We start from the raw sequence: 13,490 nt of genomic DNA on the forward strand, positions 1-13,490 counted from the left end.
TACCGGTCACGGACATGTGCCCCTGCGCGGGGCAGGGTGCGTGAAGCCACCTCTTTGGGCAAACCCTATGGGAGGCCTGGCAAATGTGTCCCGTTTATGGGAAACTGTTATATTCCTTTCCGGTTTGATGAAAAGTACGTTACGAGCATTGCCGTTTTCTGGATTTGGAGTTCTGCCATGGAGTGCAACGCAGAGACCCAAGGGTTTGGGGGATAGGGAACTACCACTTTGGCAGAGGCATCGCCATGCTGCCCCGAGCTCTGGGCTCCGTATTCAACTTGGAGTAAAGGCAGCCTGGGGTGCAATGCACGGACCGTCTGGCCCTAGACGGGATGTGCACGTGCAACAGACGAGCTAAAGGAGAGAAATGGGATACCCGCAGTTCTTCGGGATAGGCCAGCTCTCATCCAGCTAGTTGCGAAAGCAGGCTCCGAAAGGCCTGGATGCCTTTTCTCAACACGCCACACACGAGTTCAGTCACGCAGTACTACACTCGGAGTTTCTCAAGGGTACGTGGAGGGACAGCTTTTCTGACTGCATAGGAACGGAGTTCCTCACAGGGGAAATGGGATGTGTACCGGACAGGCTGGGGGAACAAAATTTCGTATGCAGTTGTCCTCCAGTGGACCGGGAGAGGGACCCAGGTCTGGCGAGCGCATAGTGTCTCTGGTCCCACACGTTCTGGGGCAGTGTGCTGCCTCAGCTCCCTTACAAGGCTGTGTTGACATTGAGCCACGTAAGTAGAATAAGCTGCGGAAGTCAGTTTGACGCACATCCCAGGGTAGCCTTGCAGAGTTCCAATCCCAAGCCCTGTGGAGACAGATGGGCCTGAAAGCGTTTCACCCACGACGGCTCTTTGAAAACTCCGGGTCATTCCGAGTGCAGGGAGGACTGCGGTGAAGAGGGCTGTGAGCGTCAGTCGTATCTTTTGTCCATGCCTCCTGGACGTGGAGTGTGGCAAAGCGTGCCCAGGTGGACGGGAGGACAAAGCCTTCCCAAATCAAGTTGCAGGCTGCTGTTGTTACATGGAATCCCGGGCTTTGTTCACTGCTGTGTGCGACAAAGAAATCCTGGCTTCGTGTTTGTTCCTTGAGTGCGGGAAGTCCTCGTAGAGGGAGGCTTGAGGTGTCCAGTGTTCACCCAAATCGCTTCCGATCACAGGACGGAACATCGCACACACTTGTTGGCACTGTGGCCTCAGGTCCATTGCAAAGTAAGCCTTCGCCGAGGCGTGGGAAACGAGTCGCTCCCCAGCTCACAAATGCCCGTGATGAGGTGGGCCGGATGGAAGCATGGGGCGTACCATGCTGCTTTGCCTGCAGGAGAAACATACGACAAGGTTCTAGAACATACTGTTATCTATGGGAGGACTGTGGTGCCCGGGACGCTCGGTGGCTCCAACGAGGGGCGCTAAGGGCTCCTTCTGAAGCCCATACGATGCCAATCGTTTCAACGCACTTTGCTGCTGGCCCACGTGCTGGTTGCCCACCTCTGCAATGTATGGGAATTCAACTCTGTAGCAGGTCTTCCCACCGGGGACGCTAATTTCGTTCACATCCTCGACCCTGAGCCTAGTGGCAGAGGCAAAAGCTGGGTCACTTCAGAGGCTCTTCCACCAGACGTTCGCAGAGGCGCCTGCCTTGGACTTGAAGCTACCCGGAAGCAGGGACCTCAGGCACAGGGCAGAATGAGCGGTGTCCACCCTCACAGCATATAGCATTTCCTCGGGAACAGGGTCACTTTGGTGTCAGCTCTGGGATCCAAGATTTCGTGAGAGTGCTCCTTTGGTGACCAGAATCTATGGCTCACGCGGGACACGGGCAGCGGTTACTTTCGGACTTGCCATCTCAGACACTCTACCTCTGGGGCGTTCGGAAGCTGCACGAAGGTAACAAAGTGGGCTCAAGTCCAGTACCCGAAAAGTGTCTCATGCGTCTCAACAGATGGCAGGCAGCGTGTCTCCTGCTGCTGCAGAAGGACTGCAGACGTCTGTTTCAGGCTATAGGCTAGAAACGTGGTGCCCGCTGATAGAAATGCCGGCAGTGGCCCGCAGTGAAAGTGTCATGCACCTGGTGGTTTCTTCGACATAAGCAAGCCACACGTACCGGTCACGGACATGTGCCCCTGCGCGGGGCAGGGTGCGTGAAGCCACCTCTTTGGGCAAACCCTATGGGAGGCCTGGCAAATGTGTCCCGTTTATGGGAAACTGTTATATTCCTTTCCGGTTTGATGAAAAGTACGTTACGAGCATTGCCGTTTTCTGGATTTGGAGTTCTGCCATGGAGTGCAACGCAGAGACCCAAGGGTTTGGGGGATAGGGAACTACCACTTTGGCAGAGGCATCGCCATGCTGCCCCGAGCTCTGGGCTCCGTATTCAACTTGGAGTAAAGGCAGCCTGGGGTGCAATGCACGGACCGTCTGGCCCTAGACGGGATGTGCACGTGCAACAGACGAGCTAGAGGAGAGAAATGGGATACCCGCAGTTCTTCGGGATAGGCCAGCTCTCATCCAGCTAGTTGCGAAAGCAGGCTCCGAAAGGCCTGGATGCCTTTTCTCAACACGCCACACACGAGTTCAGTCACGCAGTACTACACTCGGAGTTTCTCAAGGGTACGTGGAGGGACAGCTTTTCTGACTGCATAGGAACGGAGTTCCTCACAGGGGAAATGGGATGTGTACCGGACAGGCTGGGGGAACAAAATTTCGTATGCAGTTGTCCTCCAGTGGACCGGGAGAGGGACCCAGGTCTGGCGAGCGCATAGTGTCTCTGGTCCCACACGTTCTGGGGCAGTGTGCTGCCTCAGCTCCCTTACAAGGCTGTGTTGACATTGAGCCACGTAAGTAGAATAAGCTGCGGAAGTCAGTTTGACGCACATCCCAGGGTAGCCTTGCAGAGTTCCAATCCCAAGCCCTGTGGAGACAGATGGGCCTGAAAGCGTTTCACCCACGACGGCTCTTTGAAAACTCCGGGTCATTCCGAGTGCAGGGAGGACTGCGGTGAAGAGGGCTGTGAGCGTCAGTCGTATCTTTTGTCCATGCCTCCTGGACGTGGAGTGTGGCAAAGCGTGCCCAGGTGGACGGGAGGACAAAGCCTTCCCAAATCAAGTTGCAGGCTGCTGTTGTTACATGGAATCCCGGGCTTTGTTCACTGCTGTGTGCGACAAAGAAATCCTGGCTTCGTGTTTGTTCCTTGAGTGCGGGAAGTCCTCGTAGAGGGAGGCTTGAGGTGTCCAGTGTTCACCCAAATCGCTTCCGATCACAGGACGGAACATCGCACACACTTGTTGGCACTGTGGCCTCAGGTCCATTGCAAAGTAAGCCTTCGCCGAGGCGTGGGAAACGAGTCGCTCCCCAGCTCACAAATGCCCGTGATGAGGTGGGCCGGATGGAAGCATGGGGCGTACCATGCTGCTTTGCCTGCAGGAGAAACATACGACAAGGTTCTAGAACATACTGTTATCTATGGGAGGACTGTGGTGCCCGGGACGCTCGGTGGCTCCAACGAGGGGCGCTAAGGGCTCCTTCTGAAGCCCATACGATGCCAATCGTTTCAACGCACTTTGCTGCTGGCCCACGTGCTGGTTGCCCACCTCTGCAATGTATGGGAATTCAACTCTGTAGCAGGTCTTCCCACCGGGGACGCTAATTTCGTTCACATCCTCGACCCTGAGCCTAGTGGCAGAGGCAAAAGCTGGGTCACTTCAGAGGCTCTTCCACCAGACGTTCGCAGAGGCGCCTGCCTTGGACTTGAAGCTACCCGGAAGCACGGACCTCAGGCACAGGGCAGACTGAGCGGTGTCCACCCTCACAGCATATAGCATTTCCTCGGGAACAGGGTCACTTTGGTGTCAGCTCTGGGATCCAAGATTTCGTGAGAGTGCTCCTTTGGTGACCAGAATCTATGGCTCACGCGGGACACGGGCAGCGGTTACTTTCGGACTTGCCATCTCAGACACTCTACCTCTGGGGCGTTCGGAAGCTGCACGAAGGTAACAAAGTGGGCTCAAGTCCAGTACCCGAAAAGTGTCTCATGCCTCTCAACAGATGGCAGGCAGCGTGTCTCCTGCTGCTGCAGAAGGACTGCAGACGTCTGTTTCAGGCTATAGGCTAGAAACGTGGTGCCCGCTGATAGAAATGCCGGCAGTGGCCCGCAGTGAAAGTGTCATGCACCTGGTGGTTTCTTCGACATAAGCAAGCCACACGTACCGGTCACGGACATGTGCCCCTGCGCGGGGCAGGGTGCGTGAAGCCACCTCTTTGGGCAAACCCTATGGGAGGCCTGGCAAATGTGTCCCGTTTATGGGAAACTGTTATATTCCTTTCCGGTTTGATGAAAAGTACGTTACGAGCATTGCCGTTTTCTGGATTTGGAGTTCTGCCATGGAGTGCAACGCAGAGACCCAAGGGTTTGGGGGATAGGGAACTAGCACTTTGGCAGAGGCATCGCCATGCTGCCCCGAGCTCTGGGCTCCGTATTCAACTTGGAGTAAAGGCAGCCTGGGGTGCAATGCACGGACCGTCTGGCCCTAGACGGGATGTGCACGTGCAACAGACGAGCTAAAGGAGAGAAATGGGATACCCGCAGTTCTTCGGGATAGGCCAGCTCTCATCCAGCTAGTTGCGAAAGCAGGCTCCGAAAGGCCTGGATGCCTTTTCTCAACACGCCACACACGAGTTCAGTCACGCAGTACTACACTCGGAGTTTCTCAAGGGTACGTGGAGGGACAGCTTTTCTGACTGCATAGGAACGGAGTTCCTCACAGGGGAAATGGGATGTGTACCGGACAGGCTGGGGGAACAAAATTTCGTATGCAGTTGTCCTCCAGTGGACCGGGAGAGGGACCCAGGTCTGGTGAGCGCATAGTGTCTCTGGTCCCACACGTTCTGGGGCAGTGTGCTGCCTCAGCTCCCTTACAAGGCTGTGTTGACATTGATCCACGTAAGTAGAATAAGCTGCGGAAGTCAGTTTGACGCACATCCCAGGGTAGCCTTGCAGAGTTCCAATCCCAAGCCCTGTGGAGACAGATGGGCCTGAAAGCGTTTCACCCACGACGGCTCTTTGAAAACTCCGGGTCATTCCGAGTGCAGGGAGGACTGCGGTGAAGAGGGCTGTGAGCGTCAATTGTATCTTTTGTCCATGCCTCCTGGACGTGGAGTGTGGCAAAGCGTGCCCAGGTGGACGGGAGGACAAAGCCTTCCCAAATCAAGTTGCAGGCTGCTGTTGTCACATGGAATCCCGGGCTTTGTTCACTGCTGTGTGTGACAAAGAAATCCTGGCTTCGTGTTTGTTCCTTGAGTGCGGGAAGTCCTCGTAGAGGGAGGCTTGAGGTGTCCAGTGTTCACCCAAATCGCTTCCGATCACAGGACGGAACATCGCACACACTTGTTGGCACTGTGGCCTCAGGTCCATTGCAAAGTAAGCCTTCGCCGAGGCGTGGGAAACGAGTCGCTCCCCAGCTCACAAATGCCCGTGATGAGGTGGGCCGGATGGAAGCATGGGGCGTACCATGCTGCTTTGCCTGCAGGGGAAACATACGACAAGGTTCTAGAACATACTGTTATCTATGGGAGGACTGTGGTGCCCGGGACGCTCGGTGGCTCCAACGAGGGGCGCTAAGGGCTCCTTCTGAAGCCCATACGATGCCAATCGTTTCAACGCACTTTGCTGCTGGCCCACGTGCTGGTTGCCCACCTCTGCAATGTATGGGAATTCAACTCTGTAGCAGGTCTTCCCACCGGGGACGCTAATTTCGTTCACATCCTCGACCCTGAGCCTAGTGGCAGAGGCAAAAGCTGGGTCACTTCAGAGGCTCTTCCACCAGACGTTCGCAGAGGCGCCTGCCTTGGACTTGAAGCTACCCGGAAGCACGGACCTCAGGCACAGGGCAGACTGAGCGGTGTCCACCCTCACAGCATATAGCATTTCCTCGGGAACAGGGTCACTTTGGTGTCAGCTCTGGGATCCAAGATTTCGTGAGAGTGCTCCTTTGGTGACCAGAATCTATGGCTCACGCGGGACACGGGCAGCGGTTACTTTCGGACTTGCCATCTCAGACACTCTACCTCTGGGGCGTTCGGAAGCTGCACGAAGGTAACAAAGTGGGCTCAAGTCCAGTACCCGAAAAGTGTCTCATGCCTCTCAACAGATGGCAGGCAGCGTGTCTCCTGCTGCTGCAGAAGGACTGCAGACGTCTGTTTCAGGCTATAGGCTAGAAACGTGGTGCCCGCTGATAGAAATGCCGGCAGTGGCCCGCAGTGAAAGTGTCATGCACCTGGTGGTTTCTTCGACATAAGCAAGCCACACGTACCGGTCACGGACATGTGCCCCTGCGCGGGGCAGGGTGCGTGAAGCCACCTCTTTGGGCAAACCCTATGGGAGGCCTGGCAAATGTGTCCCGTTTATGGGAAACTGTTATATTCCTTTCCGGTTTGATGAAAAGTACGTTACGAGCATTGCCGTTTTCTGGATTTGGAGTTCTGCCATGGAGTGCAACGCAGAGACCCAAGGGTTTGGGGGATAGGGAACTACCACTTTGGCAGAGGCATCGCCATGCTGCCCCGAGCTCTGGGCTCCGTATTCAACTTGGAGTAAAGGCAGCCTGGGGTGCAATGCACGGACCGTCTGGCCCTAGACGGGATGTGCACGTGCAACAGACGAGCTAGAGGAGAGAAATGGGATACCCGCAGTTCTTCGGGATAGGCCAGCTCTCATCCAGCTAGTTGCGAAAGCAGGCTCCGAAAGGCCTGGATGCCTTTTCTCAACACGCCACACACGAGTTCAGTCACGCAGTACTACACTCGGAGTTTCTCAAGGGTACGTGGAGGGACAGCTTTTCTGACTGCATAGGAACGGAGTTCCTCACAGGGGAAATGGGATGTGTACCGGACAGGCTGGGGGAACAAAATTTCGTATGCAGTTGTCCTCCAGTGGACCGGGAGAGGGACCCAGGTCTGGCGAGCGCATAGTGTCTCTGGTCCCACACGTTCTGGGGCAGTGTGCTGCCTCAGCTCCCTTACAAGGCTGTGTTGACATTGAGCCACGTAAGTAGAATAAGCTGCGGAAGTCAGTTTGACGCACATCCCAGGGTAGCCTTGCAGAGTTCCAATCCCAAGCCCTGTGGAGACAGATGGGCCTGAAAGCGTTTCACCCACGACGGCTCTTTGAAAACTCCGGGTCATTCCGAGTGCAGGGAGGACTGCGGTGAAGAGGGCTGTGAGCGTCAGTCGTATCTTTTGTCCATGCCTCCTGGACGTGGAGTGTGGCAAAGCGTGCCCAGGTGGACGGGAGGACAAAGCCTTCCCAAATCAAGTTGCAGGCTGCTGTTGTCACATGGAATCCCGGGCTTTGTTCACTGCTGTGTGCGACAAAGAAATCCTGGCTTCGTGTTTGTTCCTTGAGTGCGGGAAGTCCTCGTAGAGGGAGGCTTGAGGTGTCCAGTGTTCACCCAAATCGCTTCCGATCACAGGACGGAACATCGCACACACTTGTTGGCACTGTGGCCTCAGGTCCATTGCAAAGTAAGCCTTCGCCGAGGCGTGGGAAACGAGTCGCTCCCCAGCTCACAAATGCCCGTGATGAGGTGGGCCGGATGGAAGCATGGGGCGTACCATGCTGCTTTGCCTGCAGGGGAAACATACGACAAGGTTCTAGAACATACTGTTATCTATGGGAGGACTGTGGTGCCCGGGACGCTCGGTGGCTCCAACGAGGGGCGCTAAGGGCTCCTTCTGAAGCCCATACGATGCCAATCGTTTCAACGCACTTTGCTGCTGGCCCACGTGCTGGTTGCCCACCTCTGCAATGTATGGGAATTCAACTCTGTAGCAGGTCTTCCCACCGGGGACGCTAATTTCGTTCACATCCTCGACCCTGAGCCTAGTGGCAGAGGCAAAAGCTGGGTCACTTCAGAGGCTCTTCCACCAGACGTTCGCAGAGGCGCCTGCCTTGGACTTGAAGCTACCCGGAAGCACGGACCTCAGGCACAGGGCAGACTGAGCGGTGTCCACCCTCACAGCATATAGCATTTCCTCGGGAACAGGGTCACTTTGGTGTCAGCTCTGGGATCCAAGATTTCGTGAGAGTGCTCCTTTGGTGACCAGAATCTATGGCTCACGCGGGACACGGGCAGCGGTTACTTTCGGACTTGCCATCTCAGACACTCTACCTCTGGGGCGTTCGGAAGCTGCACGAAGGTAACAAAGTGGGCTCAAGTCCAGTACCCGAAAAGTGTCTCATGCCTCTCAACAGATGGCAGGCAGCGTGTCTCCTGCTGCTGCAGAAGGACTGCAGACGTCTGTTTCAGGCTATAGGCTAGAAACGTGGTGCCCGCTGATAGAAATGCCGGCAGTGGCCCGCAGTGAAAGTGTCATGCACCTGGTGGTTTCTTCGACATAAGCAAGCCACACGTACCGGTCACGGACATGTGCCCCTGCGCGGGGCAGGGTGCGTGAAGCCACCTCTTTGGGCAAACCCTATGGGAGGCCTGGCAAATGTGTCCCGTTTATGGGAAACTGTTATATTCCTTTCCGGTTTGATGAAAAGTACGTTACGAGCATTGCCGTTTTCTGGATTTGGAGTTCTGCCATGGAGTGCAACGCAGAGACCCAAGGGTTTGGGGGATAGGGAACTACCACTTTGGCAGAGGCATCGCCATGCTGCCCCGAGCTCTGGGCTCCGTATTCAACTTGGAGTAAAGGCAGCCTGGGGTGCAATGCACGGACCGTCTGGCCCTAGACGGGATGTGCACGTGCAACAGACGAGCTAGAGGAGAGAAATGGGATACCCGCAGTTCTTCGGGATAGGCCAGCTCTCATCCAGCTAGTTGCGAAAGCAGGCTCCGAAAGGCCTGGATGCCTTTTCTCAACACGCCACACACGAGTTCAGTCACGCAGTACTACACTCGGAGTTTCTCAAGGGTACGTGGAGGGACAGCTTTTCTGACTGCATAGGAACGGAGTTCCTCACAGGGGAAATGGGATGTGTACCGGACAGGCTGGGGGAACAAAATTTCGTATGCAGTTGTCCTCCAGTGGACCGGGAGAGGGACCCAGGTCTGGCGAGCGCATAGTGTCTCTGGTCCCACACGTTCTGGGGCAGTGTGCTGCCTCAGCTCCCTTACAAGGCTGTGTTGACATTGAGCCACGTAAGTAGAATAAGCTGCGGAAGTCAGTTTGACGCACATCCCAGGGTAGCCTTGCAGAGTTCCAATCCCAAGCCCTGTGGAGACAGATGGGCCTGAAAGCGTTTCACCCACGACGGCTCTTTGAAAACTCCGGGTCATTCCGAGTGCAGGGAGGACTGCGGTGAAGAGGGCTGTGAGCGTCAGTCGTATCTTTTGTCCATGCCTCCTGGACGTGGAGTGTGGCAAAGCGTGCCCAGGTGGACGGGAGGACAAAGCCTTCCCAAATCAAGTTGCAGGCTGCTGTTGTCACATGGAATCCCGGGCTTTGTTCACTGCTGTGTGCGACAAAGAAATCCTGGCTTCGTGTTTGTTCCTTGAGTGCGGGAAGTCCTCGTAGAGGGAGGCTTGAGGTGTCCAGTGTTCACCCAAATCGCTTCCGATCACAGGACGGAACATCGCACACACTTGTTGGCACTGTGGCCTCAGGTCCATTGCAAAGTAAGCCTTCGCCGAGGCGTGGGAAACGAGTCGCTCCCCAGCTCACAAATGCCCGTGATGAGGTGGGCCGGATGGAAGCATGGGGCGTACCATGCTGCTTTGCCTGCAGGAGAAACATACGACAAGGTTCTAGAACATACTGTTATCTATGGGAGGACTGTGGTGCCCGGGACGCTCGGTGGCTCCAACGAGGGGCGCTAAGGGCTCCTTCTGAAGCCCATACGATGCCAATCGTTTCAACGCACTTTGCTGCTGGCCCACGTGCTGGTTGCCCACCTCTGCAATGTATGGGAATTCAACTCTGTAGCAGGTCTTCCCACCGGGGACGCTAATTTCGTTCACATCCTCGACCCTGAGCCTAGTGGCAGAGGCAAAAGCTGGGTCACTTCAGAGGCTCTTCCACCAGACGTTCGCAGAGGCGCCTGCCTTGGACTTGAAGCTACCCGGAAGCACGGACCTCAGGCACAGGGCAGACTGAGCGGTGTCCACCCTCACAGCATATAGCATTTCCTCGGGAACAGGGTCACTTTGGTGTCAGCTCTGGGATCCAAGATTTCGTGAGAGTGCTCCTTTGGTGACCAGAATCTATGGCTCACACGGGACACGGGCAGCGGTTACTTTCGGACTTGCCATCTCAGACACTCTACCTCTGGGGCGTTCGGAAGCTGCACGAAGGTAACAAAGTGGGCTCAAGTCCAGTACCCGAAAAGTGTCTCATGCCTCTCAACAGATGGCAGGCAGCGTGTCTCCTGCTGCTGCAGAAGGACTGCAGACGTCTGTTTCAGGCTATAGGCTAGAAACGTGGTGCCCGCTGATAGAAATGCCGGCAGTGGCCCGCAGTGAAAGTGTCATGCACCTGGTGGTTTCTTCGACATAAGCAAGCCACACGTACCGGTCACGGACATGTGCCCCTGCGCGGGGCAGGGTGCGTGAAGCCACCTCTTTGGGCAAACCCTATGGGAGGCCTGGCAAATGTGTCCCGTTTATGGGAAACTGTTATATTCCTTTCCGGTTTGATGAAAAGTACGTTACGAGCATTGCCGTTTTCTGGATTTGGAGTTCTGCCATGGAGTGCAACGCAGAGACCCAAGGGTTTGGGGGATAGGGAACTACCACTTTGGCAGAGGCATCGCCATGCTGCCCCGAGCTCTGGGCTCCGTATTCAACTTGGAGTAAAGGCAGCCTGGGGTGCAATGCACGGACCGTCTGGCCCTAGACGGGATGTGCACGTGCAACAGACGAGCTAGAGGAGAGAAATGGGATACCCGCAGTTCTTCGGGATAGGCCAGCTCTCATCCAGCTAGTTGCGAAAGCAGGCTCCGAAAGGCCTGGATGCCTTTTCTCAACACGCCACACACGAGTTCAGTCACGCAGTACTACACTCGGAGTTTCTCAAGGGTACGTGGAGGGACAGCTTTTCTGACTGCATAGGAACGGAGTTCCTCACAGGGGAAATGGGATGTGTACCGGACAGGCTGGGGGAACAAAATTTCGTATGCAGTTGTCCTCCAGTGGACCGGGAGAGGGACCCAGGTCTGGCGAGCGCATAGTGTCTCTGGTCCCACACGTTCTGGGGCAGTGTGCTGCCTCAGCTCCCTTACAAGGCTGTGTTGACATTGAGCCACGTAAGTAGAATAAGCTGCGGAAGTCAGTTTGACGCACATCCCAGGGTAGCCTTGCAGAGTTCCAATCCCAAGCCCTGTGGAGACAGATGGGCCTGAAAGCGTTTCACCCACGACGGCTCTTTGAAAACTCCGGGTCATTCCGAGTGCAGGGAGGACTGCGGTGAAGAGGGCTGTGAGCGTCAGTCGTATCTTTTGTCCATGCCTCCTGGACGTGGAGTGTGGCAAAGCGTGCCCAGGTGGACGGGAGGACAAAGCCTTCCCAAATCAAGTTGCAGGCTGCTGTTGTCACATGGAATCCCGGGCTTTGTTCACTGCTGTGTGCGACAAAGAAATCCTGGCTTCGTGTTTGTTCCTTGAGTGCGGGAAGTCCTCGTAGAGGGAGGCTTGAGGTGTCCAGTGTTCACCCAAATCGCTTCCGATCACAGGACGGAACATCGCACACACTTGTTGGCACTGTGGCCTCAGGTCCATTGCAAAGTAAGCCTTCGCCGAGGCGTGGGAAACGAGTCGCTCCCCAGCTCACAAATGCCCGTGATGAGGTGGGCCGGATGGAAGCATGGGGCGTACCATGCTGCTTTGCCTGCAGGAGAAACATACGACAAGGTTCTAGAACATACTGTTATCTATGGGAGGACTGTGGTGCCCGGGACGCTCGGTGGCTCCAACGAGGGGCGCTAAGGGCTCCTTCTGAAGCCCATACGATGCCAATCGTTTCAACGCACTTTGCTGCTGGCCCACGTGCTGGTTGCCCACCTCTGCAATGTATGGGAATTCAACTCTGTAGCAGGTCTTCCCACCGGGGACGCTAATTTCGTTCACATCCTCGACCCTGAGCCTAGTGGCAGAGGCAAAAGCTGGGTCACTTCAGAGGCTCTTCCACCAGACGTTCGCAGAGGCGCCTGCCTTGGACTTGAAGCTACCCGGAAGCACGGACCTCAGGCACAGGGCAGACTGAGCGGTGTCCACCCTCACAGCATATAGCATTTCCTCGGGAACAGGGTCACTTTGGTGTCAGCTCTGGGATCCAAGATTTCGTGAGAGTGCTCCTTTGGTGACCAGAATCTATGGCTCACGCGGGACACGGGCAGCGGTTACTTTCGGACTTGCCATCTCAGACACTCTACCTCTGGGGCGTTCGGAAGCTGCACGAAGGTAACAAAGTGGGCTCAAGTCCAGTACCCGAAAAGTGTCTCATGCCTCTCAACAGATGGCAGGCAGCGTGTCTCCTGCTGCTGCAGAAGGACTGCAGACGTCTGTTTCAGGCTATAGGCTAGAAACGTGGTGCCCGCTGATAGAAATGCCGGCAGTGGCCCGCAGTGAAAGTGTCATGCACCTGGTGGTTTCTTCGACATAAGCAAGCCACACGTACCGGTCACGGACATGTGCCCCTGCGCGGGGCAGGGTGCGTGAAGCCACCTCTTTGGGCAAACCCTATGGGAGGCCTGGCAAATGTGTCCCGTTTATGGGAAACTGTTATATTCCTTTCCGGTTTGATGAAAAGTACGTTACGAGCATTGCCGTTTTCTGGATTTGGAGTTCTGCCATGGAGTGCAACGCAGAGACCCAAGGGTTTGGGGGATAGGGAACTACCACTTTGGCAGAGGCATCGCCATGCTGCCCCGAGCTCTGGGCTCCGTATTCAACTTGGAGTAAAGGCAGCCTGGGGTGCAATGCACGGACCGTCTGGCCCTAGACGGGATGTGCACGTGCAACAGACGAGCTAGAGGAGAGAAATGGGATACCCGCAGTTCTTCGGGATAGGCCAGCTCTCATCCAGCTAGTTGCGAAAGCAGGCTCCGAAAGGCCTGGATGCCTTTTCTCAACACGCCACACACGAGTTCAGTCACGCAGTACTACACTCGGAGTTTCTCAAGGGTACGTGGAGGGACAGCTTTTCTGACTGCATAGGAACGGAGTTCCTCACAGGGGAAATGGGATGTGTACCGGACAGGCTGGGGGAACAAAATTTCGTATGCAGTTGTCCTCCAGTGGACCGGGAGAGGGACCCAGGTCTGGCGAGCGCATAGTGTCTCTGGTCCCACACGTTCTGGGGCAGTGTGCTGCCTCAGCTCCCTTACAAGGCTGTGTTGACATTGAGCCACGTAAGTAGAATAAGCTGTGGAAGTCAGTTTGACGCACATCCCAGGGTAGCCTTGCAGAGTTCCAATCCCAAGCCCTGTGGAGACAGATGGGCCTGAAAGCGTTTCACCCACGACGGCTCTTTGAAAACTCCGGGTCATTCCG

This window comes from Globicephala melas, chromosome X (genome assembly GCF_963455315.2).
Source record: "Globicephala melas chromosome X, mGloMel1.2, whole genome shotgun sequence".
In the NCBI taxonomy this organism is placed as follows: Eukaryota; Metazoa; Chordata; class Mammalia; order Artiodactyla; family Delphinidae; genus Globicephala; species Globicephala melas.